Source organism: Manacus vitellinus, unplaced genomic scaffold, assembly GCF_001715985.3.
Source record: "Manacus vitellinus isolate BGI_N305 unplaced genomic scaffold, ASM171598v3 scaffold_62_pilon, whole genome shotgun sequence".
Lineage (NCBI taxonomy): Eukaryota > Metazoa > Chordata > Aves > Passeriformes > Pipridae > Manacus > Manacus vitellinus.
The window spans coordinates 1,966,112-1,991,276 of NW_021940704.1; the positions used below are offsets into that span (position 1 = coordinate 1,966,112).

General features: G+C 42.2%; 1 long non-coding RNA gene across 1 annotated transcript; it reads left to right on the forward strand.

Moving 5' to 3' along the window:
- The first annotated feature begins 606 nt into the window (after nucleotides 1-606).
- On the forward strand, nucleotides 607-21,829 carry LOC108641428. The gene is made up of 7 exons (XR_001922002.2): nucleotides 607-778; nucleotides 1,134-1,279; nucleotides 1,734-1,822; nucleotides 3,030-3,133; nucleotides 4,162-4,212; nucleotides 6,153-6,250; nucleotides 21,489-21,829. It is a non-coding gene; the product is annotated as an uncharacterized LOC108641428 (long non-coding RNA).
- Nucleotides 21,830-25,165: the final 3,336 nt, after the last annotated feature.

Below are 25,165 nucleotides of genomic sequence, written 5' to 3' on the forward strand. Positions count from 1 at the left end.
GCTATTCCGTTTGGTAAAGAAAAGATCAAGACAGCTGAAATAATCTGAAGTAGCAACGGCCATGAATGAAAAATCAGATGTAAGGGATACCTGAGGATAAAGAAATAACAGAGCCTTGAGCTTTAATAAACAATACTTCTGCTTCCTTAGCACTTTCCACCTCAGGATCTCAAAACAATCTATGTACACTAAGGAATTAAGACTCACAACCAAGGTCACTGTGCAGCTCCTTTTCCCCGAACAGTCTCCTTTTCCACTAAGGGATGTTGTTCAAAGGATATTGATGGCTTTCTGTATTTGTTTGGGATTTTGGATGCATAGCAGCCCTGCTGGAGCAGCAGCTTTGACCAGGTTTCTGTAATCCAGAAACCAGACACGTGCACCATGAGCCCTTCTGCCTTTTGTGGTGTGGTGACCATCTGTGCTGCACATGCAAGGAATGTCTGAGCTCTCCTGGCAGATAAATAGGGCAACCTCCTTTGTGAGGGGATGAATAAAAAAATTTTCTTAAGGGGAGCAGAGAGTGGTTTATTGGTTTTTGCCTTTGATTGGTTTTACTTAAGCTAGTATTATTATTGTTTGTAGTAGCACTTCCAGGCCCTAGACACTGTTTGTGCTGGAGACTGCGTTAACAAGTGTGTGACAAACCAGAGTCCTTGACCTGAGGAGTCTCACTGCTCTGCCTTGTGGAAGGATTTCTGATGGAAGGCAACAGAATTTCAGTCCATGTATAGAAGTATGTTTTTGTGGACAGTTTAGAATTGGTGGCAGAATGAAGGTAAGGGTCTAAGGATAAAGCTCCAGACTTACCTACCTGGGTCTTGGGTTCAGGTGCCTAAATAAATGATGTGATTTTCAAACAAGGAAGTACCCACCTTTTCCAGTTATTGCTAGTTTGGTGTCAAACACAGATCTGCTGGTTTTAGTAATCCATGTATGGATTAACAGGTAGGAAGAGAACCATTCTGGCTCAGCTCTGACTCATGAGAACTCCCATTTGGGGAGAGTTGCTGTAACTGAGAGCTGGTCTTACAGGATCAAGTCACTGACAAGCACAGTGAACGAACAGAGGAGCCTCGTTGACCCTCACATATGTTGTTTTGCCTTGGTTCTGTCCCATTTGAAAATTGCAGGTACTTATTCTTCCTGGAAAATTGCACCTATCCTTGGCATGGCTAAACACAGGATGGAATCCTGATGCAAATTATTCCCGCCAGTACATCTCCGAGTGCTGGGTGCTGAATGAGGAATGGGAAAGGCTTCTTTACTGGGTAAAGTGGTGAGTAACGCAGCCATCTCATCTCCACTCGTAACCTTTTTCCTTGGGATTTGGGCTAGAATTACAGGGCTACTGAGTCATTTGGGCCTTTGGCATTTGGCCAAGTGTACCAGAGAACATGTACCTGTGTAATTCCACCCCTCAATTCTGCACACCAGTGTGGCTTGCCATGAGGCTACCGATTGAGACAGTTTTTCTCTCTGCAGTGTTTGTATCTGGTGTGTGCCTTTGTCTTGTAGTTTATGATGTAACTTTATGCCAAGACAGGAGCATTTCCTTCTCAGATGTTGAACCAAGGGGCAAAATAGAAGTTGGAATAAGGGTATTATGGTAAAATGCCTTCACTGTAATCTTCTTTTTTAATGGTTGGGGTTTTTCTGGTGCTGGTTTGAGGAACAGTTAAGAAAAGGGTAGTGTATAATCTGTTATAGTAGGCTTGTCATCCGATTCGTAGGCTCAGAGCTGCTGTGGGGTGCTGAGTTCTGGGTGAGTCACTTCCCTCTCTGTTTCCCGTAATGGAGAAAGAGAAGATGAGCTGTTCGTGTAAGTTGAAAAGCATGCTCAGGATGCTGGAGTTCGTAAGGAACAAGATCTCTTTGTCTCTATTGTTGAAGGCTTACCATGACTTCAAATTCTACCCTAGACCTAGAGCAGGGCTGGAAGTTTTAGTCTGTGTTTTGAAGCCCCTCTGTGGCGTGGTCACATTCAACAAACTTGATAGGCAGTGACTCCAGTAGCTCTCCAGTTTCTCATGCTAAACTCTCAGTCACCTGAGTGTAAGTTGTTGCTGACTAACAGCTGAAATTTGGAGCTAGTTCTTTCCACTGGATTTGTCTCTTTTGCTATAATTAGGGAATAAAAAGAAGGATAACATCATAACTTTCTTTGGAAAACACAAATTCAGAATATACCAAATTAAATACAAGAACCAGTTCTAGTCCTTCCCAAATAAAACATGCTGGCATTTACGATATTACTCTTCTAAGTGCACACATTTATGCTGTAGCAGCTTTTTATGAAATTATCCATGACCATAGACGGTATCTGTTTACATCTGCATCAGTGACTACTGATCAAACACAAAAAGCAAAGGTCTGTCTAGCCCTATATCCTGCCTCTTGATAATGGCTAATAACCTGTGTATGGAAAACAGGACAAGTATGGAGTGATACTTCCTTTTGTAAACCCTCCCAGCTTCCAGTGGTTTTTGTTAAAGAGACCTTCCTGAGCTGGAGGCTGCAGCTGTATCATTGTTTTTGATATTTCTTGATGGACCTTTTTCCATAAAATTGTCTAATGGTTTTTGTAAAACCCACTTGTCCTTTTGGCTGCCATAACATCCCGTGGCAATGAGTTCCACAACATCATTAGGCATTGTGTGAAAATTAACTTCCTTTTGTTTGCTTTTGAACTTGCTTGCTGCCTGCCAGTTTGAGTTGGTGCCCTATTATTTCTGTTAAGACTACTTTTAAATAATCATTGCTGTTTACGTTTTCCATGCTGTAACAGCATGTCTAGAACTTAATTGTTGTTATCCTTGTTTTCCGGGTTGGACGGCTCTGGTTTGTTTAAGTTTTCCTTGTGCTAAGGCTTTCTAACACCTCTTGTGCAGCTTTGGTACACCATAGCCCTTTCTGTGGCTTTGTGTTTCCACAACTGCTGGAACCGTGCTCAGTATTGGAGAAATAGGCATACTATGGATTTATTCAGAGAAATAATGCCATTTTCTGCTTTGTCCTCATTCTTCTAGAAATTCCCAACAGGACAGTTTTCCCCAACTGCTGACACCATGCTATTTGTTTTGGAGAGTGATCCACTTCTCCAGGATTTCTTTCATGACTGATTTGAAGCATGGTAAGAATGGCTTTTTCCTCATCTGTTCTTTTTATGCATGAACCTTGAGTTAAATTTACTGTTTTAACATCCACTCACTGAATAAATTTTAGGTTTCATTTTTGGGAATGGCTTTGTGTCATCAGCCACCTACCTACAGCATTTCATAGAGTCATAAAATCATAGAATCAACCGGGTTGGAAAAGACCTCTGAGATCATCAAGTCCAACCCTTGATCCTACACTGCCATGGTTACTAGACCATGACACTAAGTGCCACAGCCAGTCTCATCTTAAAAACCTCCAGTGACGGTGAACCCACCACCTCCTTGATCATTTATGGAGTGGGACACAGCAGCAGTCCATCACAGACCCTATTCTGGGTCTGTTGGGAGCTTCCAGCATCACTGGTGCTGAACATCCATTTCTCTTGGTTATGATCACCAGTTATGTCACTCATTCTCTCTTTCATTCTTGCAGTAAGGCTCATTTATGAGCTGGATTTCATACCATAGTTAATAGTCTGGCAATTTGCCATGTGATACCTGTAGGATTATCAATTAATCCTCATGTCGTGTTTTCATCTGTGCTGCTGCCCTAAATTCATTCTCCTTGCAAAAGGGCTGTAGGTCTGTATTGAACACGAGTACAAAGACTCACTGAGCTTTCCTGCTATCGCCTCATCACCTGGGACTGTTTTTTAAATGCCTCAGTCCTTGGTTCTGGAACTGCTCAGGCTGAGGCCCAGATTTACACATTGCAACGCTGTCTGTAATCTTCTGTGGTCAAGTTGCTCTGGGACTTTTGTCCCAGTATCTCTGTATCTGTCTTTAGGGATGACACTGATTCTCTTACTGGAGAAATAAACTGAAATACGTTGGTGTGTGATGTGGAGTTAGGAAGTCTAAGCTCAGAGTTATTCTAGAAGTGGATGATTCGATGGGACATCCTAAAATAAAGAGCAGAGGGAGAGAAAAGGGAAAAATAAAGTAAACAAGCCCCCCCCCCTTTCCTACTTATGACCTCCTCTTTTCCTACTTATGCTAACAGGCTCCAGTTTTGGCATTTTGGATGACTGAAGCTTTTCAGTTTAACTGTTATGTGAGTAACATTACTCAAGTTCATTTATATAGTACTGGATTAATTTGTATAAAGAAAATTATAAAGAAACACAGAAAAACATTTAAAAATGTAAATAAACTGACTTTCTAATTACTCTGTAATTATTCTTTTCTGTATAGAAATTCTCTATACCTTACTAGGTTTGTTCTTTTCTCTAATGAATCAGTTAATTAAAATGCAGCATTTGTCCCTTTTTTCAAAAAAGCAGCCACATACTTTGCAAACTGGATTAGAGAAATGATAACTGTAGGATAATTCCATGATCAAGCAACCACTTGCCCTACAAATCATTCTGCTTCATCACTCTATGTGGAGAGAGGAAGGAATGGGCTATGAAAAGCATTCTAAAGGTTTATTTTTGGTGAGTTCTGCAAGTGGCCAAAGGATAGGGAGCGCACAGTCAAGAGAGCACTGTCTTGTTGCATCTGATTGCCACCCACTGAAATGTGCATTACCCTCTTTCAGGAGGAAGTGTGGTTTTTTTCAGGAGACCTACTTGAGTTTCATAACATGAGTTTCATTAAAATCTGTCCTGAGAAATCGTGAGTTAACAGAATGCAGTTCCTATAGCATTAACCTTTCCCAAATGCAGTATGTAGTAATCACAGTTCTGGTAGATTGAGTTTCGTGTGAGATCTCAAAATGTTTATTTTACAGCATCCTTTGCTGTGTTTGTGCAGCGTTGCTGTTGCCTTTCTCCAGATGGGAACACGCAGGAATGCAGGAGCCAGGTGGTTTGCTCAAGGACATGAGAGTCTGTCTTCAGTGCAGTTAACCACTGCCTTACTGGCACTTGGGGTAGCTGTGCTTTGGTCTGAGCGGTCACCTGGATTGTGTTTACTTCCCTCCGTGGGCTGCTAGCATTCCTTAATTCCATGTCTTGCAAGAAAGTTCCCCTGAGGATGTGTAGGGCCCTGAGCAACAAGCACAGCGTGAGCGGCTGCAGAGTCTCTTTTGTCCAGAGATCCTGTTAGTGGAAGACAACTGCACCCTGTGGTTCTTGGGCTCAGGAAGGATGAGCCTCACTCACGTTTTCTTTCTCGGTTAATTCTGATAGGATTTATCTGTCCTAAGAGTAGGAGGTGGGGAAAGCACAGAGGGAAAGCACAGAGGTTTGGTCTGTGTTCTACCTGAGTAGTGGTTCCAGCTTCAAAAATCAGAACACTGCTTTTGGTGTTGAGAGCTGGTAGTTCTGGTGCTGGGTGGTGGAGCTCTGTCTGAAGCATCACCAGCCTCACAGTTTTGCATGTGGATGGGAAGCAGAACCCAGGCTGGCACTGAGAGCCATTGTTGACTGTAGTGAGGACAGAAACCCAGAGCTGAGCGTAGCTGAGACCTCAGAAGTCTGGATTGTCAAACCTTTGCTTAAGAGCATGGGATATTTATGGCCTTGATAAAATTAGGGAAGAAAGACGAGGAGCATCTTCTCATGTACTTGTCTAAGTGTGTTGGGAAATCCTATTGCTGAGGTTTCCTAAAAGATGAAAAACTTCTCAGATATCTCCCTCAGCATTAAGAGTGTCAAAACATGAAAATTAAAATATCCTCAGAAACTGGGAAGTCTCAGTGTGATCTTTGAAGATCTTGCTGATGTTGGGGTTATGGTTTAGCATAGTTGGAGTCTGGTTCTTTCATTAGAAAAAACAGAATCAAATGCAAAAATGAAAATAAAATTAACACTTCTTCGGCCTGAGAGAAAGAAATTATAGATCTCTCAAGTATATGCTACCTCACAGGCAGATTGTAATGAAATCCAGCCAGATTGAAGGGAAAAACAAAACCTATTGATTTTATTCCAAGGGAAGAGAGAGAAAAAGAACAGATGTGTGGAGTCTTCTGTCCATTCACTGCAATCTGCAGTACTGACTTAAAAAAGATAATGGCTTAAGCTTTGTTTCTTCTTGTGCTTCCCTCTGCAGAAATGCCCTGCCTTAGTCACCCAAAAGATTCAGTTTGGGGTAGCAGAGAGGAGGGGGAGCAAGGACCTCACACAAGAACTGGCCTAAACTCTGAGGAGGTTTGTATAATCTAATTTACAATAAAATAGTATTTACAATGTTATCAGACAAAGCTTAGCAGTGTTAAGTTAAACAGCATATAATGTGATTAGTGGGGCAGTCATGCCCATGATGTCATACACATTCTCTGAACTCTTGAAACGGGCAGATAATGTCTCAGGCATTTGTTCTCTTATGACACAGGAAAGGCTCCATGGAGCTCTGGGGGCTGGGAAGGCTCTGTGCATGTTCCCATGTCCCACAGCACTGCAGAGGCTGCTCCCCTTGGTGCAGCACTCGGGCTGTGGTTGCTCCCTGCCGGCTCTGTGCTGTGGAGTGGTTAAAACAGGCCTTTGGGAATAGTTTAGAAGCTTGAAATTCTATTCTTGACTCTGCCACAGACTTGGGTTTTGACCACTAAATCTTCTTTGCCTCTGGTAACTCCATTTTTAACTAGCAAAGGTAGTCAGCTGTGTCTGTGGAGTGCCCTGAGTGGGAGTTGTATGGAGATGGAAACCACTGGCATTCTGTTCATTATGCAGAACAAATACAGCTAGACCACAAAGAGCTTTGCTGTAGCAATTTCACAGCTAGTAATGGCCTATTCAGAGAAAATTAAATCTTTATCTTTCTGCCTCTCCAAGGCATGCAAAATGGTATTAAAAATTTTGGCTAATCTAATTAATATGGAAAAGCAATATAAATCTCAGCTATAGATTCACATCAAAGATAATCTGGACTGGGTTTATTTTAAAGCGTGTTTTACTTTAAAAAAAACTCTTGCTGAAAGCTACTGAATGAGGCAAAGCTCCCTTTAAATTTTCAAGTTATTGTAGTGGTTGTGAAAGGACAAATTCTGGAACATTTTAAGAGTATTTGACTCCCCCAGGACCATCAGGGACAATAAGCCCACATTGCTTCATGCATGTTAATGTTTAATAGAAACATGAAGATTGCATAAACATTCTTTCTGCCATGGTGTGAAGGCTGTATAAATTGTTTAACTCTGGGGTAGAGATTGACTAGATAGTATTCCTGTTTTCAGTGATGCATGGAATGAATGTGGGCTAGCCTCAAGTTCAAATGGGAGTTGCAGATGTGGAGAATGAAATGGGGGCTGCATACAGAGCTGAAAAAGCTGAAGGAAAGTGATGGGCAGGAAGGAACAAGTGAGCTTGGAAACTATGGCTCATGCAGTGTCAGCTCTATTATATGTTAACTGCAACACTTGCACGATGCCCATCTTTTCTCCCGAGCAGTCCCTGCCTTGGCTGCAGCACTGCTGTGTGTTCATGGCATGGCTGGGATGTGTTGGAAAGTGCACACAACAGTTTTGTTTGGCGGCAGAGGGATGCCAGCGAGAGTAAATCTTTGCTGTTCAGAAAGCATAAGCCAAGCTTCTGTCTCTGTGGCTGATAAATCAGGAGCAGGGGCCAAGTGTAATATGAACAGAGCATTGGCCAGTCTGGTCAGACATGTGGGATGTACTAACAACAAGAGGGAATGAAAGCAAAGCCTGCAGGTAGACACCTTTTAAATAATCAAGGCTGACAGTTTTACTACAATGGCACAGTTTAACACTTTGTAGGTATGTGCTACGGTATAGGTGCTGCTTATATTTAGTAGTCTGCAAGCATTACAAAGCTTATTTAGAGGAGAAGTTTTATTTCAGGCATTTTTATGTTTGTTAATATAATTACAAATGTAATATCTTGTTGTTGCAGATGGTATTGCCAAGGGACAACTCTGAATGATGTACCAAAGACATTTAAATGACCTAGATTAAACTCACAGAGGACTGTGCGTTCCAGATATGTTCTCAAACAGAGAACCTTTCCAGGAATGAGTATTTCTGTTACTCCTTATTAAAGACATGTACAAATACTTATGTGATACCTGGGCAGTCAGAGAAGTTGTGTGGAGGCAGAATGCACACAGTGCCTTGAGTCCTGAGGACTGGGCTGGGTTATGGACACCCTGCACACTGTGATAGGATGTTCTGTCCCAAGCCTCAGTTCACCTCTCTGGAAAAAGCATGTGATGCTGTGTGCAGCAACTGGCCTAGGAAAAGTATTTTGAATTTCTAGTGACAAAGACCAATTAGGGACATACACAGTCCTTAAAGCAAAAAACTTCACAAACTGTAGAGCCTGAAATCTCAGTGAGCAAAATGCCTTCCTCTCAGCTCTCACAGGAAGCAAGTTAATTGGGAGGCCAATAACTATAATGAGGCAGAACCTGGGGTTTTGCGTGTGTATGGTGAGATCCTCCCCTTGGGGCCAAACTCCTGTTCCATATTATGAAAGCAGTAAAAGGTCCCCTCAGCAGGTGCTGCATAAAGGCATTTCAGCTTTGCCTTTGCAGTGTTGGAATTGCCAAGCTATTGCTTTCCTGAGTCTCCAAATGAATTCCCCTACTCAATGTGGAACAGCTGTGTGAGAGATACAGCCTTGAGAAAAGGGGTGGCAAAGGAACGCAGCAAATGGGGATTTAATCAAATAGCACAGGGCTGCAAAACGACATCAGCGTGTTCCTGCTCAGCTTTCTTTGGGAAAGGGAGACCCTCTCAGTATCAAAGTCCAGAGAAGAGAGGTAACATGTGCCATTGAGGCCTTTCTGTGTGACGAGAGTGAGGGAATAGCACTGACTGTGTCCATTCATGTCTCAGTAACAGCAGGGTTACCTGCAGTGATGCCCAAGAACTTTACATCTTAGAGAGAGATGGTTCTTTTTTTACCCACCTGAGTGTGGCTGCTGCCTCTGCAGAGCTAACACAGGATGGCTGCCCCAAACACCCAGGCTTTGGCCATTTGAGCCAGGAAGTGGATCAGGAACTGTGATGAGATGGGATAAGTCTGAGAGGATGGAAGCAGTTCTTCTAGTAGACTTTAATTAGGTCATTCCTTCATATATGATTGTAGAAGTAGTTGCTTTCTTCCTCATCAAAGCCTTCCAAAACATGGTTTGCAACAAAAAAAAACTGTGTCAGGTGAGAAAAGATTATATTAAGGACCACAAATTGAGAGAGTTACTGTTTTTTACTTGCACTGCTTTTATTTAATACTTTTTGAAAGGAAAGTTTGTTGTGTGTCTGGTCTACCTATGTGAATTTTCAGAGTGCTTCCTAAGAGGTTTTTGGCAATTTATCAACCTTATCAGATACTGACTATGCCTGTTTGATGTGAGTGATTGCTTAGTTGTAAGTGTTATGTCTGAAATATAAAACAGACAGGGAAAAAAGGAAAATGAAGAAGAATTTGTAACAAGCAGAATATAGCTGGCTAATTACTGTGGCAGGATAATGTCTTAGAAAAATCCACACCATTATCAAACTGCCATTTTTTCTTGTTTCCATGACATAAAATTTCTTTGAAATCTTTTGGTTTAGAGTGCGTATGCACTTTAAATAGTGATCAGAGCTAAACAGCAGCATCTGTCAGAGAAGATAAATGACCTACCAGCAAATCCTCTCAGTTAAAAGCAAGACAAAATCTATGGAGTAGGGGAATGAGTTTTAAATTAGTAATTTCACTTAACTTTGCCCTAATGAAGGGCTAATCTTTGGACCCCTGCAAAACAAATGAGAGCATCTAGTTAGATCCAGCGGAAACCGGTCATTGAAAAGGCTTTTTCCTTATGAAGCCTAATTGGAAGCAAAGTAATTCCTTTGATAGCTGTCTTCATTTACCAGTATCTTTCCCTCTCCCTGATTTATGTACAGTAAACTAACGACTCTGTTAATTACAAACACATTTGTGTGTTTGCAGATTGACAAGTCACTCTGCCTGGGTGAGCCTGGGGCGAGCAGTCCCAGCTGAGGTGCAGGGATGTGCAGTGCCAGCTCTGTGGGGCTCCTGAGCACACACAGCCTCCCGGGGAAGGCACTGAGGGAATGGCTCGAAAAGAGCCTTTCCTGGTGAAGTGCAGAGTGGGCCACTGTGGAAATGAGCTAAATTTCCACAAGTTAAAATCTCACCTGGGATTTCGAGGGTATTTTACTCATTAAACTAGCTTACTCTTCTGTTTTTATACATAATGGCAAAATAAATTTTTTTCCTCAAATTCGAAGAAATGATAGAAAAAACATTGGACACTTGATTGCTGTAGAAGCAGGATTGTGCCTTTAAGGCAGAGGGAAGGAATGTGTCAGTCATGGCCCCTTTAAAACAGGGACTTATCTTGATTATAGTGTTAGCTTGGTAGTAGAATATGATCTCATCACTGTGAAAGATTACATGAAGTATCAGCTTGGCTGGCCTTGAAACAGCTCTATTCTCAGTTGCATTTTCAATTGCTGCAGCTGACATGGGATTCTGTAATTTGAAGAGACAGCCACAAAGATGGCTTGCAGAATTTGGCCTATGTATTCAAGTAAAAAAATTCAGGAGTGGATTAAAGCATGGCTGCCTCTGACGTTTTCTCTTTGTTTATTTTTTGTTGTTGGTTTGGTTTGGTTTTGAGAATGTCAAGACCTAGCAAAACTTGAACACCCTTAACTTTACAGTACTTAGAATATACATCAAACCTGGGAAGATAAGACACCTGTCTGGTGGAAAGTCATTAAAGTCCATGTAGACTAAAATGTGAATTATTTTCCACCTTCAAGGAACGATATACTCAATAACATTAAGTGCATAAGACAGTTTTGAGCAGTAGGTGTTCTGGGTGCTGTAGTCAGGGAGTGGTTTTTGTGGAGCACACGATATGCTGTGCTCGTGCCTTCAGCTGTATGTTTGCTCTGAAGCCTTGAAACCAGATGACATCTTCCTAAGTGAATGAGAATTAGGTGTAATTTATTCTTGGGTAGATGGTGTTTTTAAAAGAATAACTTTCTACCTTGAAATAACTTTCTACCTTGAAATTAAGCTGTAGACTAATTATTTACTCAAGATGATGAGGGATCTCTGGTGCTGAAACTGTCAGTCTGGCAGAGAAGAATCTACCTGGAAAGTAAATGACAGCTGAGTACTCAGCTGACAAGTCTGATATTCTGAGGCAAAGTCAGAAGGTCTATTAATTTGTTTTCTCTTTTATGTCAGCATAAAAAATACTTTCTAAAATAAGGAAAAAAAGGAAAAGTATTTCTCTGCTAAATCATATGGATGCCAGGCAGGTGTGTTATGTATTTACTTGTTTTCCTGAGCTTAAATTCAAAGAGCACATCAATACCCTGGCCCGAAAGTAAGGATGGGAAAATGTAAAAAAAAAAATCCTCAATGGCCATGGGTTTCTCATGCACTGGTTCCAGCCATGATCTCTCAGAAACTGGCTCCTTCAGAGATGGACACACCCCTGAAATCGTATGAAAAGAGGGTACAGGCAACCCCTCTGCATTCATTGCCCATTCTTCTCTCACTTCTTTTTCCCTCAGTTTCTACTGTTGACCCATCTATTTTCCCTTTTTCCCTCTAAATTCAGTTTTCTTTCCGCAATCCATTTTCCTACTTGGTGCCTTGATGCCCTCCTTCCTCCTGTGAGCTTTGCAGGTATAATCCTGCAGTGTTCTCAAGAATAGTTTGTGCTCCTTCTGTGTTTTCTGCTTAGGAAAAAAAAGAAGCCCTTTTCAGAGGAAAACTTCTGCATGTGCTCTTTTCCCTCTTGCACCAGGAAGGGTGCAATCTTTAAGATTCCTGCCAACACTCGGACTTGCATCCCAGCTGGGGACAGGGTAGGTTCCATAGCTACTGCACATTCCTTTGAGCTCCCCACCTTGTCTGAAAACTCCCAGGTCAGGAAGCCTTTCACCTCTTCCAGGTTAGGAAACCTTGCAGCTGTTTGCTCAGTGCACGTGCACCATAATCCCTTTGGCTCTTGAACCTTATACTTTATGCCCTCATTGAGAGCTAAACACTATTTATTTATTTATTAATGCTGTTTTCAGTTTGACTTCTCCAGGGGGTAGTAGATGCCATGCACTAAGTGAAGCACATTGGAGTGATGGAGGCCATTTGGGCATGAGTGGAGCCATGGTGTGAGTCCCGAGTCTGTGCAAATGAAACATCAGTAGGCCTGCCAAGCCTAAGAAAAACTGTTTTATTTCTAGGGGTGTATTCCAGAAACTGCATTTGGAACATAGACACTATTATAAATGACCATTGTAGCAGATTTTGTGGCATTTTGTATTATCTTTCCAAAATCCCAGAAGAGGTTCAAATGGGGTTTCAAAAGCTGGAAGGGGCTCTCAGCCTCAGTGTGGCTGAGGTCAGGTTCTGCTGCATTTGTGTGTTTCTGATTCTTTGCCTGAAGACTCAGTGGCAGATCCACCAATTAAGGTGGTATCTGAAAACTGAAATGGGAAGAGAGTAGATTTTCTCTGCTGTAAAGAGCAAAATTTCAGCTAAAGAGGAAGGTGTCATGGGCTTTCTGTTGTATAGACAGTTAATTGAGGTAAAGGACGGTGTAGTCTTTTCTAAACTACTGTTTCTTGTAAAATGTACACACGAAAAAAGCTCTGACTAATATAACTGAAGTTATATCAAATAATAAAAAAAGAGAGAGTGATGAAACAAGGCAGCACTTAGTCCTGTATCTCTGTAATAATCTTGGAAAAGAGGGCAAAAAGGTGAACTATAAAGAAAGTTAATGCAGAGCACTCTGGTACAGTGCAATGGGTGTTGGCTCAGAACCACAGTTCATTTGACTTGCCTTTTAATATCCTGGAATTTCTCTGTCATTCTCAGTGAAGATGCTTAGAAATGTTTGGAGCCTAATCTGAAGTGGAGAGGTGTTTGCTCTGCTCCAAGGCTGCAGTGGCTCTTGGGAGGTGAGAGGAGGTTGTGGTAAAACACTGCCCTGCAGCTCTGCAGTGTCTGACAGCTTTTTGGGATGAAAAAGTGTTATGCATCGAGGATCTCAAATTCCTTCCAAGGAATCTCACAGATAGTTGGGAACAGAGACAATGAGTCATTTCTTGGGAGAGGATTTTGTTTTCATATCCTCAGTACAAGGTGTTGCTATAATAATAGTAATCATTATTATGGAGAGAAACAAATGCATTCAGGCTGCAGTTTTGACCCAATCTGTTTTGCTGCTTCTTTGCATTGGTATTTACTAGTGTGAATTGTGTGTTTTTTCTTTCTCTCAATAACAGTATTTCTAATTACGGCAAATGGGAACAGCAAAGAATAGCATGACTCAAGTCTATGAGCAAATCATTTTTCTAAGTATTTTAATTTTAAAGGAAAATGTTTTGTGTTGATTTTGTGCTTTTGTTCTTTTCCCCTAAATATTCTGATATTACTATAACTGCAAGGAACTGGTCTTCTCTGATACCTGTACATGATATTCAGCTAAGAAGAGAAAGAGAAGAAGCAGGAACCTCCAAGACTGGCAGACTGATAAGTCTAGAAGTGGCACCAAGGGCTGAAAACTGTCTCAACTGGTGCTTTGAGATGAACAAAATTATGTGAGATTACAGTATTCGTTATGAAGAGTTGAGAAGCAGTAACTTACTTGAAAGCTGTGTCTAGTGTACCAAGCCTGTGTGGCAGCCAAGAGTACAATGTATGGAGCTAACACAGTGAGGGTTGGAGTGTAAACTCGCCTGAAACATAACTACAGACCCTTTTGCAAAAGAGTTAGCAATGAAAGGATCTGTGTGTGGACAAAGCATCAGCAACCTGCATACAATCACACTCAGATTTGAAAGATCTGTTCCTCTGTGGACAGAAAAAGCTTTGCTAGGAATCAGGGTTTGTCCTCACTGCCTGTTTCAGGAGTACTGATGCTAATTTTGTGCTAAGGATAGCTTAACCACCCCTACTTGAGGTGCTGATTGTTCTTCATTCTGTGCTCCAAATACATCCAGGCTTCACCTGAAGTGTAGAAAAGGTCATCATTGCATTGGAGAACTTGTAGGGATTTTATGTTGTTTTTACAGACCCACCAAACTACAGGGCCTTATGCCTGTTTCATGTGGGTCAAGCCTATGATGTAGTTTTTTGGTTCTTCAAGGAGGTTTAAATTTTGTTTAAATAAACCCTGAAGCATCCAATTTTTCATTCATAGGTTAGGAATGTCCAGCATGTGTTACAGTGGCTTAAGAGAATTTGCTTCTCTTGAGCTGCTGAGACGGTGGACATTTTTCATTAGTGCCTTTTTCTTCTCCCTAGTTCTCCTTTTCTTGGTCTCTGCTAATCAAATCTGAATTTAATACTTGAATTAAATTCTAAACTCTGATGTGCAAAGTAGGTTTGTGATTGGGCTGAAATAATTCATTCTGTCCATGCTGAACCCACCTAATCTACTTGCAAGTTGTATTCTTGCCCTTTGTAGTGCAACATTTCTGTCACCCAAGCAAGAAAAATAGATCTTCACATGCTTGGCCGATTCGTGTAAGCCACTGTTTAGTGAATAGACCCTTTGGTGTGTCACTTTTTTTTCTGCTTGTTTGATAAACTTGAGACATAGTTACTTTGAAGATTGGGCATTATCTACCTACTCTGGGAACAGTTCCATGAAAACTCAGATTGGATCTCTGGGCTGCTGACAAGCTAATTCTGGGCATTATTGTGAGCCTCAAGGTCAGCGTGCTTTCAACAGCAGAATAGAATTTCTGGTGCATTCATCTCTCACTTTAAATAGGCCTCTCAACCTGAGCTAGCTTTCCTACTGGTATGAGAATTCAGGCTTATACACGTTGTAGAAGGTTTTAAAGATACTGAGATAGGAAAGGGAGAGGAGGTTCAGACTCTGCAGAGGTGATTAAGTAACAGCATGAGTTTTCACCCTAATGAACCTCCACCCAAACTCTTGGCTGAATAAAACCACCTTCCTGTGTTATAGTAACTGATGTGAAAAGAACTGGTGAACATTTTTTTGGGGAGATGAATAGAAGAGGTTTCTTGAATGGTTGTTTTTATTTATTGACAGTACCACAATAAGCCATTTATTGGCAATTTCAGTGAGGAGGTGAAGGGGCTGAAGGACAGGGATGCTGAGCTTGATTTCTCCAGAGCAATGAGAGGGTGTTCATCTGAGGCTGAAGGCACCAGTGTGATTTGTGGGTTCCACTCTTCTCTGCCTGTTTGGGACACCATTTACCCCCAGAATCCACTCCGGGCAGTTGTGTGCAGTTAGGGGATAGTACTGCCATCATGAGTGGCTTCTGCTGTGCTGTCAAAACATGCTTAGCTGTTTCATTATTGCCAATTAGTCTTCGGTAGAGTGTGTGTTGACAGTGTATATAAATCTGGCAAAGATGATACCTGGCTACAAATAATAAATGGTAATTCAATCTCACTTCCATTGTTAAACACAGGTAGTGTTGTTACCTGCAGACTGGAGGTTTCTTTTTTCATAGAATCATAGAATAGTTTGGATAGAAAGGGACTTTTAAATGCCATCTAGTACAACCCCCCTGCAATGTGCAGAGATATCGTCAGTAAGACCAGGTTGCTCAGAACCCCATTCAACCTGGCCTTGAATGTTTCCAGGGGTGGGGTATCCACAGCTTCTCTGGGCAACCTGTGCCAGAGTTTCACTATCCTCATCATAAAAAATGTCTTCCTTATATCTAGTCTAAATCTAGCCTCTTTTAGTTTAAAACCATTCCCCCTTGCCCTATTGGCACCTCTTAAAAAAAGTCCCCTTTAAGTACTGAAAGGCCACAATAAGGTCTCCCTGGAGACTTCTCCAGGAGAACACTCCCAGCTCTCCCAGTCTGTCTCCAGAGCAGAGAGGCTCCAGCCCTTGGAGCATCTTCATGGCCTCCTTCAGATCTGCTCCAACAGGTCCATGTCTTTCTTACACTGTGCCCAGAGCTGGGCACAGCACTGCAGGTGCAATCTCACTAGAGTGCAGCAGAGGGGCAGAATGCCCCCTTACCTGCTGCCCATGCTGCTTTTGGGGATATAAATTAAAAATTTAAATAATAATTTGAAAATTTAAAATAAATTAAAAGCACGGGTGGTTTCTGGGCTGCCAGCTCACATTGGCAGCTCATGTCGAGCTTTTCATCCACACGCATCCCAAAGTCCCTCTCAGCAGAGCTGCTCTCAGTCCCTTCATCCCCCTGCCTGTACTGATACCAGGGGTTGCCCTGTTCCAGGTGCAGGACTTTGCACTTTTTAGTACCAAGTTTCTGCAAAGAAGCTGAAATAAATGTTGGAATTGTCAGCACTTACAAATCTGTAAGGAGGCCATCTCCTCATGGAGTGTCAGGAGAGGCTGGGCCAGCACCCCCTACCCTATGAGCTCGGTGTCCCTCAACAGGTGTTGGGTGTGCCAGAACACAGGATCCACCTCTTCCCTGGGAAGTCAGCCAGGAGGCCTTGCTGCTTCACACTGCAATCTCCTGTGTCTCTGACCTACGAATCAGCTCCAGGGTGTAAATGCATTCCCAACTGGAACTGAAGAGCAGTGGGACTAAAAAGACCAGCAGTCAGAAAGGCTTCAATTTTCGAGCAATGGGGTAACAAACATAAACACAGTAACACGTAAAGCAGATTTAGGAGAAGGGGGTCCCAGTGCATTCATCTCCAGGCAATGGAGAAACTGAGAGAGGGGATCTCCAGGAGATATGTGTTCTGATACACTCGCTGTGCAAGAATGTGTGCAAATTGTTATTTCTCTCTGTGCTTTGGTTTCTTCAGGAAATAGAGAAAAATTGCAGTCAGATGAAATATGCCATGTCAATTATTTTTCTTTCTTATGAAAGATCCTTCCTCTTTATCCACACCCTGCAATATGTGCCATGTTTTGCATGCTCTCTCTGAACACTCTGACTTGCTGACCTTCTTTGGGCAAATGAAAGTCTGATGTAACTTCCCATGAGTCCCATCTGATACAGCTTCCTTTTGAACCCATCAGAACTGGTTTCTGATGACTGAAGGGAATGCTGCAGAGCTCCCAAAGTTCAGGTTCTTGTCTGACCACTGTACACCCTGACTGTCTGGAAAATCAAAACCGCCTCTGCAGAGAGTGTCTTGATCTGTTAGAAAGTAGCAGAGAATGGCAGCTATATTTAAACTTTAATAAAGTTCTTCTGAACAGGATTAGGTGTTCATGGAATGTCTGCACTAGTACATGGTATTAAAGTATATCTTAACGTTGTTGCTACTGTGTTCAAGCAAGGGGGAAGACCCTGCGATTTTTAATGAAGTGCTTATGGCTTTGTTGATTGCAGGAGTGTCCAGCTCCTGGTGCTGTGGGACTGCAGAGTTCCTGAAGAGCTGATGCTTAGCTTGGGTCTGCATGTTCAGACTGATCTGGCTGAGTCTGGGATTACTGACTGCTGAAGTCTTGTCTTCTATCTTGCAAGATTTGAGTAGAAGGTGTCAGAAATCTTACTGGATTAAGTTTCTCCCTCATGGATGGTTCTGTCAGCTTGGGATGATATTTTGCAAGATGAGACTCTGGTTTGTTCATGCTAGAATCAGATCTGTGTTTCTTCTGAATCAGGGTCTGGATAAATTAAAAACAAAGCATGGTACCTGATTCAGAGGATTTAAATCCAGACTGTTCATCCCCTACTTTTCAAGAAGTTCAGATCTGAGGGTTGGATTTCAGGAAATTTTCATTTAGGGAGTGACTAAAGATCTGCAAGAGCCCTAGAAACCAGGGTTCTTTGTTCGTAAGCCATGCACAGCGCAGACAACAGCAATAGCAGCAATTCACTTCCCTGGAATTGCAAACAAGCTTAACCCTGAGCTGGAAAGGCCATACTCTGGAGAGGTGAAAGGAAATTCAATATCTGAGCTGAGTGTGTTCTGACCTCCTTGGCAGACAGACTGCCAACTGCACAGAGTTCTGCTGCTGATGGGATGAGGACCCACTGAGGCCTCCATCAGCCAGGGACACTCCCAGGGGACCCCAAAGCCCACAGTCTCGGGGGTGGGGGACAGGGAGGTCAGCAGGAGGCCCATGTTATTATCCCCATGGTACTCAGATGCCTTGGAGAGCTTTGGGGTAAAATTTTGATGTCTCTTTTACAATGATCTGTTTCTCTACATAGTTTGAAATATCTGGTTCCAATGGTACTAAAAATTTGCTGTGACTGAGAACTTTTCCAGTGCAAAGTACTTGTTAAAATATAACATGTGTCCAGACCAGACTTGAATAAAGATTGTACTATTCTTCACATTACATTGAAAGTTTGGCAATTTTCTTGAGCTTACAATGTAACTTTCCATTGAAGTCTAATTATAGACTTAAAATAAAAAGTCTTTCCTGTTTTCTGAAGGATAATAGTGACATTTACCAAGTCCAATCTCTATTTTTGAAGTCAGATATTCAGGCATGTGTTGCTAGTTGGTACTTTTTTTTTCTTCCTTCTTTTCAACAAGTGATTCTAAAAAAGTGTCATCTTTCCCAGGCTGTTTTCTGAGCAATGCCCCAAACTTCATCAATCTGATAAATGTTTCTTCTGGACTATTTATGTCCCCTTTCTAAGGGCTGTATTCTTGTCCCCCTTAGTGTGGGTCTTGTCTCTTTATCCCTGGCCTGTGTTTGTTCCCCAGCTGAAGGTGGGTGTTGTGCTTCTTTGGAATCTCTGTTTTGTTTGAGGGAATTTTTCTACAATAGCAAATAAGTGACGTTTTCTGATAAAAGGGGTGTACTCTCTTCTTTTGAAACCAATATTATCTTCTCATCAGCCATTTGAGAGTGGAAATGTATTTTAATAACGTATTTCTAATAGTGTTAATGCAGCTACCTGTGCTGTCAATCAGTTGAATTCAGTGAAAACTCTGGGGTGAAGAGATATGGTGGAAAAACTGGTTTCTTTGACTCTGAAGATCTTCACAAAATTCTTTCTGTTCAAGTTTAGCTGATTATTTTATGGTTTTCCACTACATGTGAGATTTATCCTGTGCAAGTCTGGCCAATCAGCACAAGAGCTCAAAGCCTTTAGCACAAAATATTTTCAATGGGAGCTTAATATACCAGATAAAGTCAATCAAAAGCAGCCATTTAAATCTTTCTGTAGCAAATGCCAGACAGATTTTTCAAGGAAGGCTTGTGTATATGCTTAATTTTTTTCTTTATTCATGTTTTCTTTGTCTGTCTTTCTCTGCCTTAAAGATGACAGGCCAGAAATTATACTTTTTTTGATGCCATAGATTTTTTCTTTTTGTACCCATATATTGCTAATGACTCTTGGGAAATTCATCAGAAGCAAATCCTTGATCATAGTTATAGGAACTCGATAATTAAGGACTTGTTCCTTCTGACATAACATGGGTAGACAGGTACTTTGGATTCAGATACTGAGTCCACTGTACTGGTCAGAAAATACTTTCCTGTAATGCCATAAGATTTTGCCTTCATTGAAAGGAGAAAAAAATAGATGGAAAAAAGCAGATGAGGAGGATAGAAAAGGAAGGCTGTGGTATTTTCTTCCTAAAGAATTTATAAACGTTGGTGTGAGTCTTATCCAGCACAAGGTATGTAAAATAGTAGAGATATTCCTCCTCTATCAAAGTTCATTTTTTGCGCTCATAAATAGTTTATATTAGAGTTTGAAATCTATCCTGAAGGCAGCTAAGACTTGGAACAATTCAGTCTCAGGAACCTCTGTAGAGCTCATTTTTACAAAGAAATACACAGCCTGATTTTCAAAACAGAGGGTGTCAGATCAGTCGTAAACCCGTGGAACAATATGAGGTTTAGTCATCATCCCTCTCTTCTCATACCTTTGTATGTTATATAAGTGCTATTTAAAAATGTAGTTCCACTATGAGAGGTTGGTGTGTTCCCCCTGGTTACAGGGTGTTACTGTGATTTATGGCATGGTGGCAATGCTGAGTCTGGGATTCCCACACACTGGATTCTGGGCAGGCAGGGCAGGAAGGGAGTTTCTCCAGAGAGCAGTCCATGTTTGCTTCAGCCCTCCCTGGGAGGAGGTGGCCTGGCTGCTGAAGCCTCCCAAAGGGGTGCAGGTTTGTGTTGTCACTGTTCTCAAAGCATATTCTTCACTTGGCACTACCCTGGGGAGTCCCCCTGAGTGAGCCAGCCTGGAGACCTGCTGGGAGGGCCTGCTGGGGGCATGGAGATGAGCGTGGGGGTCACTGGGTGCATTCATCCTAAAACCCTGCTGAGAGGAGCAGTGCTGTAGAGCACATTCTCTGGTGTCCTTCCAGTGTTGTACTCAGGTCTGACTTTGATTTGAGCAGGTAAATGACTCGAGAGCCCATTAGCAATCGTTTGACCTACTGTGCTCCCCATTTCCCGTCCCAGCTCCGACACTCCCTGTAATTTATGAAGCTATTACACTTCGGTTGGAACTCAATTCCCAGGTTTGTTCCATTTACAGAAATTAGTACTGAAAGACATAGCAGTGATGGAGGGCTTGGAATAACCATGAAGTTATTTGTCTATTTAATATACATTTTTTTAGAACAGCATTTCAATATCTGTGAGAACACAGCGGGGCTGACTGTACTTCCGAAGTTCAGCACTTGTTTTCAGACTCTTCAAGTTTCAGGCTGCACCATCAGGGCTGAGTGATACCACTAAAGAACTGTGAAATGGAGAGTTACCCTGTCCCCCCTTCCTATTTCCCTTGCAAAATAAAGAGCAGGGGAGAAAAACAATGCTACTCTGACTTATTCATCTTTATTCAGTTTCTCTGTCAGTGAGGGGATGAAGCGAAAAATTCAGAACAAAGTAACTTAAAAAATCAAAGGATTAAAGCCCCATGTATGTGATCCTGATGAATTGGATGATTCAGAAGATGTTAACCAGAGCAACAGCTGTAATGGAAGGAGAGCCTGTAACAAACAGGTTTTCTGATTTATCGGGGTAATCAAGCATAGAAGTGGGCAGGCACTGGGTGGTACAGAATACCAACATTTTTTTTGTGCTGCCTGGGAGATATATTTGAACCTCTAGGGAAGAATTGCCCTCTCCCCCTTAATTCCCCTGAAGAATCTTTTTTTCTTTTCCTGAAAATGAAAGCAGGGAAAGAGTATTTCCCTGAACCCCTTTTTAAATCTTAAAATGATTACTGCTTGTTTATTGTTGTTGGTAATGTAACAACTCTCACAGGAGACTAATCTTGCTTGCTGGGGACTCCATTCCCTAAGAGAAGGGAGGTAATAAGTGTAGGAAAAGTGGCAATTATCAATCTAGAGATGGTGGGCTGCTTAGAAAAATGCAACAAATGCCTTGTGTGTTTTCAGTGTGGTTTAGTCTGGTAGTAACTAATGGTCTTTGGATTGAAGACTTCTAAGAAAAGAACCTACCCTAAAATTATCCTAAAACTCATCTCTAATGCTATTTTCCTTGCTTGACAGTGCAGTGTCCCATCCTCTCTTTCAGCTGTAAAGCCAATGGGAACACGATGCAGACAAAGTTGAACATGACTTGACTGTGCTGGGGTTCCTGAAGATAACAACCTGTGTCCAGTGTGGTGGGACTGAGGCCTTCATCCAGTTTGGTCCCCTCTAAACCCCCCCATTTCAGCGTGCAGGGAGCATGCCCTGCAGTACAGGCTCTCTGTGGTATTCCCTGAAATCCCTTCAGCAGTGCATTTGCTGGAAAATGCCAAGGCTTGGAATTTATCAGCCTGAGTAAGTTTTCTCCTGCAATGCTGTTTTCTTCCTGAGATCATACCCCTGAATAAAATTCCTACCTAGCCTTGACTGGGCGTTTTGAGCTTATACATGTCTGGTTGCATCATCTGCTTGGTTTTATTCCTTCTGGGTATTTTCCAAGTCTCCCCAGCAGCATGAAGTGCTCATCTCCATCCCATCCACACAGCACCTTGCAAAGCTGCCTCTGTGGGACACCAGCCATAAGCCATCCATGTGTGTCAATCCCAGCCACTCCTGACTGGAAGGAGGAAAGCTTTGTTTTCATCAATAGCACTGTTTTTTTTTTCTTAGTCTTATGATCTTTCTCAGTAGCGCTTTTGTCTGTTGTATGTTTATTAAGAAAATAATTTTTGTTTGCTTGTTACAAGAAGAAAGAAGTTCACTGCACACATGGCATAATATTTGTTTGATTTCCTGACGTGGTTCCTGAAGCCAGAGTGTGAAAATGCTGATACTGCCTCTTGAGATGAATATCAGTCTTTTCCAATCTGTGTGTATACAAGTGTCCAGATTTAATTAAATTTTAAAGTTATCATTAGTATTTTAGTATTATAAGCCCCTTAGAACAGGGTTTTAGTGGTGGTATTCTTTGCTGTTATTGTAGTTTTTAACCAGATGCAGGATTTTGTGGTCAATAATTTCTCTCTAAGTGTTTCAACAAAGCTGTTCCCACGTTGCGAGTGTGCTGACTGAGGTGGATTCCATTTCTCTTCCCTAACTGGATGCAAGTTCAAAATCCTTAGCTTTTGCCATTTGTTCTTTCTGCTGCTGGATTTGCTGCAGTTACCAGTGTGAGATTAATTTTTCTGTGAGGGAATAGCAGTCCCAAGGCTGGACTGAATTAGGCCGAATGCAGTGTCTTCTTAAATGAGAAACCATCTAAAAATAATATTGGAATAATATCACAGAGCATCCAAACAAGCAAAAGAAATAAAAAACAAATGAAGAAAACAGGCTGCCTGCTGTGCCTTCAGGTAGAGTAAGTCTGGGCTTCAGTAAATATTTTCCCTGGGTTTGTGATTTCATAGCTGAGTGACTCCCAACAGAACCACCTGTTTGCCAGCTTTTTACCAGCCCCAAGCTACTCCTTTCTCCCCTGAGCCTCACTAAAATTTTCCTGCTTTGAGAACCCCCAAATCAAAGCCCCTGAAACTACTGTGGTTGGCTGCCTGGCTGCAGCTGCTGATCCCCTCTTCCTTCCTGGGCTGCTCTGAGCAGCAGCTCTTTCCATCTCTTTGGCCGTTCTGGTGAACCCCCGTTTGTTCACCTTTCACTGCAGAAAGCAGCTCCCCATATTCTGGGGCATTGCTCTGGTAGCAATTTAGCAATTAGCTCTGGTAGCAATTTAAGAAAACCTGGACGCCAGCTGGGACTTCCAAGGAAGAAAAATAAGATGTGTCTGAGAGAAAACAGGTGCACCACAGCTCTGGGTTTGGTGAGCTCCAACAATACATCTGATGTAGCAGCAAAAATATTTTGGGTAACCTTAAGAAAAGCTGTCTCCTGCACTACATTATCATTAATAATGGCACATTCCTGGTTTCAGTAAGTATATCAAAGATGTTTATTTTAAGGAGAAAGGGCACAGTTTATTTTGTGCAGAACATGTTTGGGAATGTTTGTCATGATGTGTCAGTGACAATCCCAAAGACCTGGTGTTGCCCTCTTTGCCTGTCACTGGCTCCCTTGACTCCCATCAGTTTGCATTCTTGGTATTGAACATCTCTCCCCCAGTGAAATGTTGATAGTTTTTTAACAAAAAGAACCTTCATATAATTGATATCTGCAAGAAACTGAGCTCCAAAAGCATGTTTTAACCTGTGTATTTTGTAAACACAACATGAAAAATTCACAGAGAATTTCTGTTACATCCTGAGGCAACTGTGAGCCTTTCCCAAAGTAAAGGCAAGGGAGCTCTACAGTGTATAAGGAAGGTGTATAAGGAAAGTGAACAAAGAGAAGGTAGATGGGAATGTACAAGTGGAGCTTGCAGTTAGTATGTCTTGTGCACCCAGCAAAAGCTATTTATGGTGCTGTGGCTCCAGGACAGACTACCTCATGGAGCCACAGCCTATTCTGCTGCTTTAAGGACTTCACCTTCCTAAGCAGCAGAAGGTACACTGCCCTGGACTTTGCTGCTGGCACAATTAATGTCAGTCCTGGAGTCCCACCACTGTAATAGTGTGAGCTACAGGATGTGCATTTTCCATGCCCTGAGTTGACCTTGGGTGTGCAAAACTTTGGTGAAGCTTTACTGTGTAGACAAGGCCTTAGGCAGGTAGAATTTGCCAAATGTAGTGTTTAATGAGACAGCCAAGTGAGTGTAACACACAGCAAGTTCAGTAAAGCCCCTGAGGCCTGGGGTCCGAGGAATGTGCTGTGATGTAACAAAATGAGTGAGTGATCCCTTTCATCCACCTCCCTGGTTAGGCTGAACCTGGCTCCTCAGGGATACAGGGAGAGGCCCAGAGCACAGGGAAACCAACAGCCTTGCCTGGCTCCTGAAGGGTCTGGGGGGGCCTCACTGTGCTGACCAGGATCTGTCCTCCTGTCCTGGTGCTCCCAGCACAGTGGTGTCCTCAGGACGCTGGGAGTAAGGGGAAGGGCCCCAGAACTCTGCTGTGCCTGGCACGGGGCACACCCAGCACGGGGCCAGGCAAAGGGCTGTGGGGTCTGGGACAGCTGTCCAGGCCAGGGGAGGGGTTGTTGCCAGAGATGGGACATGGGCATGGAGGGGGCACAGCCGGGCAAGTACTAGAGATGGCTCAGCTGTGAATTTTCTCTCTTGTTATGAGCTCCTGGTACAGGATATTTTACGTGGGATCCCCAAATTTGGACACTGTATTTGGTGCCATTATGGAACAGTCAAGTACATAATTTTTTTTGTTATAAACATGGTTATTCTGAGAAGTATATTTACTGGTTTGAACAGTTTTAATCTCAAGAATTTGAGGTACAGGAGTTGAATGTTATTGTATTCCCCTAAAACATTGTGATGCCATCATTACAAATGCTGTTCCTCTCTGTGTAAGTTGATTGCACCTCTGCAAAAGGAGTGTGTCATGTCACACACACACAGTTCAAACCTGCCTATTGCACTGTAATTCTCAACATCTCTGTAATTGGAAACATGAAGAAAAGACTAACAAGTGGATTTCTAAAGGGTTTTAAAAGACAAGAGTAGGGATTTTTTTAAGGCAAATTCTTCTATGTTTTCTGCTAGAAAAACTGCTCACCAGTCTTGTGGTTTGTGGATGAGGATCAGAACCCATTGCTCTGTCCATGGGAGGGAAGGCACTGATCACTGGGTAAGGCTTTCCTGTCTTTAGCACCTGCTGGTAGATGAAACACCTTTTAAATGTCTAAGAAAATGACACTTGATTCAATTTTCTTTCAATTCTA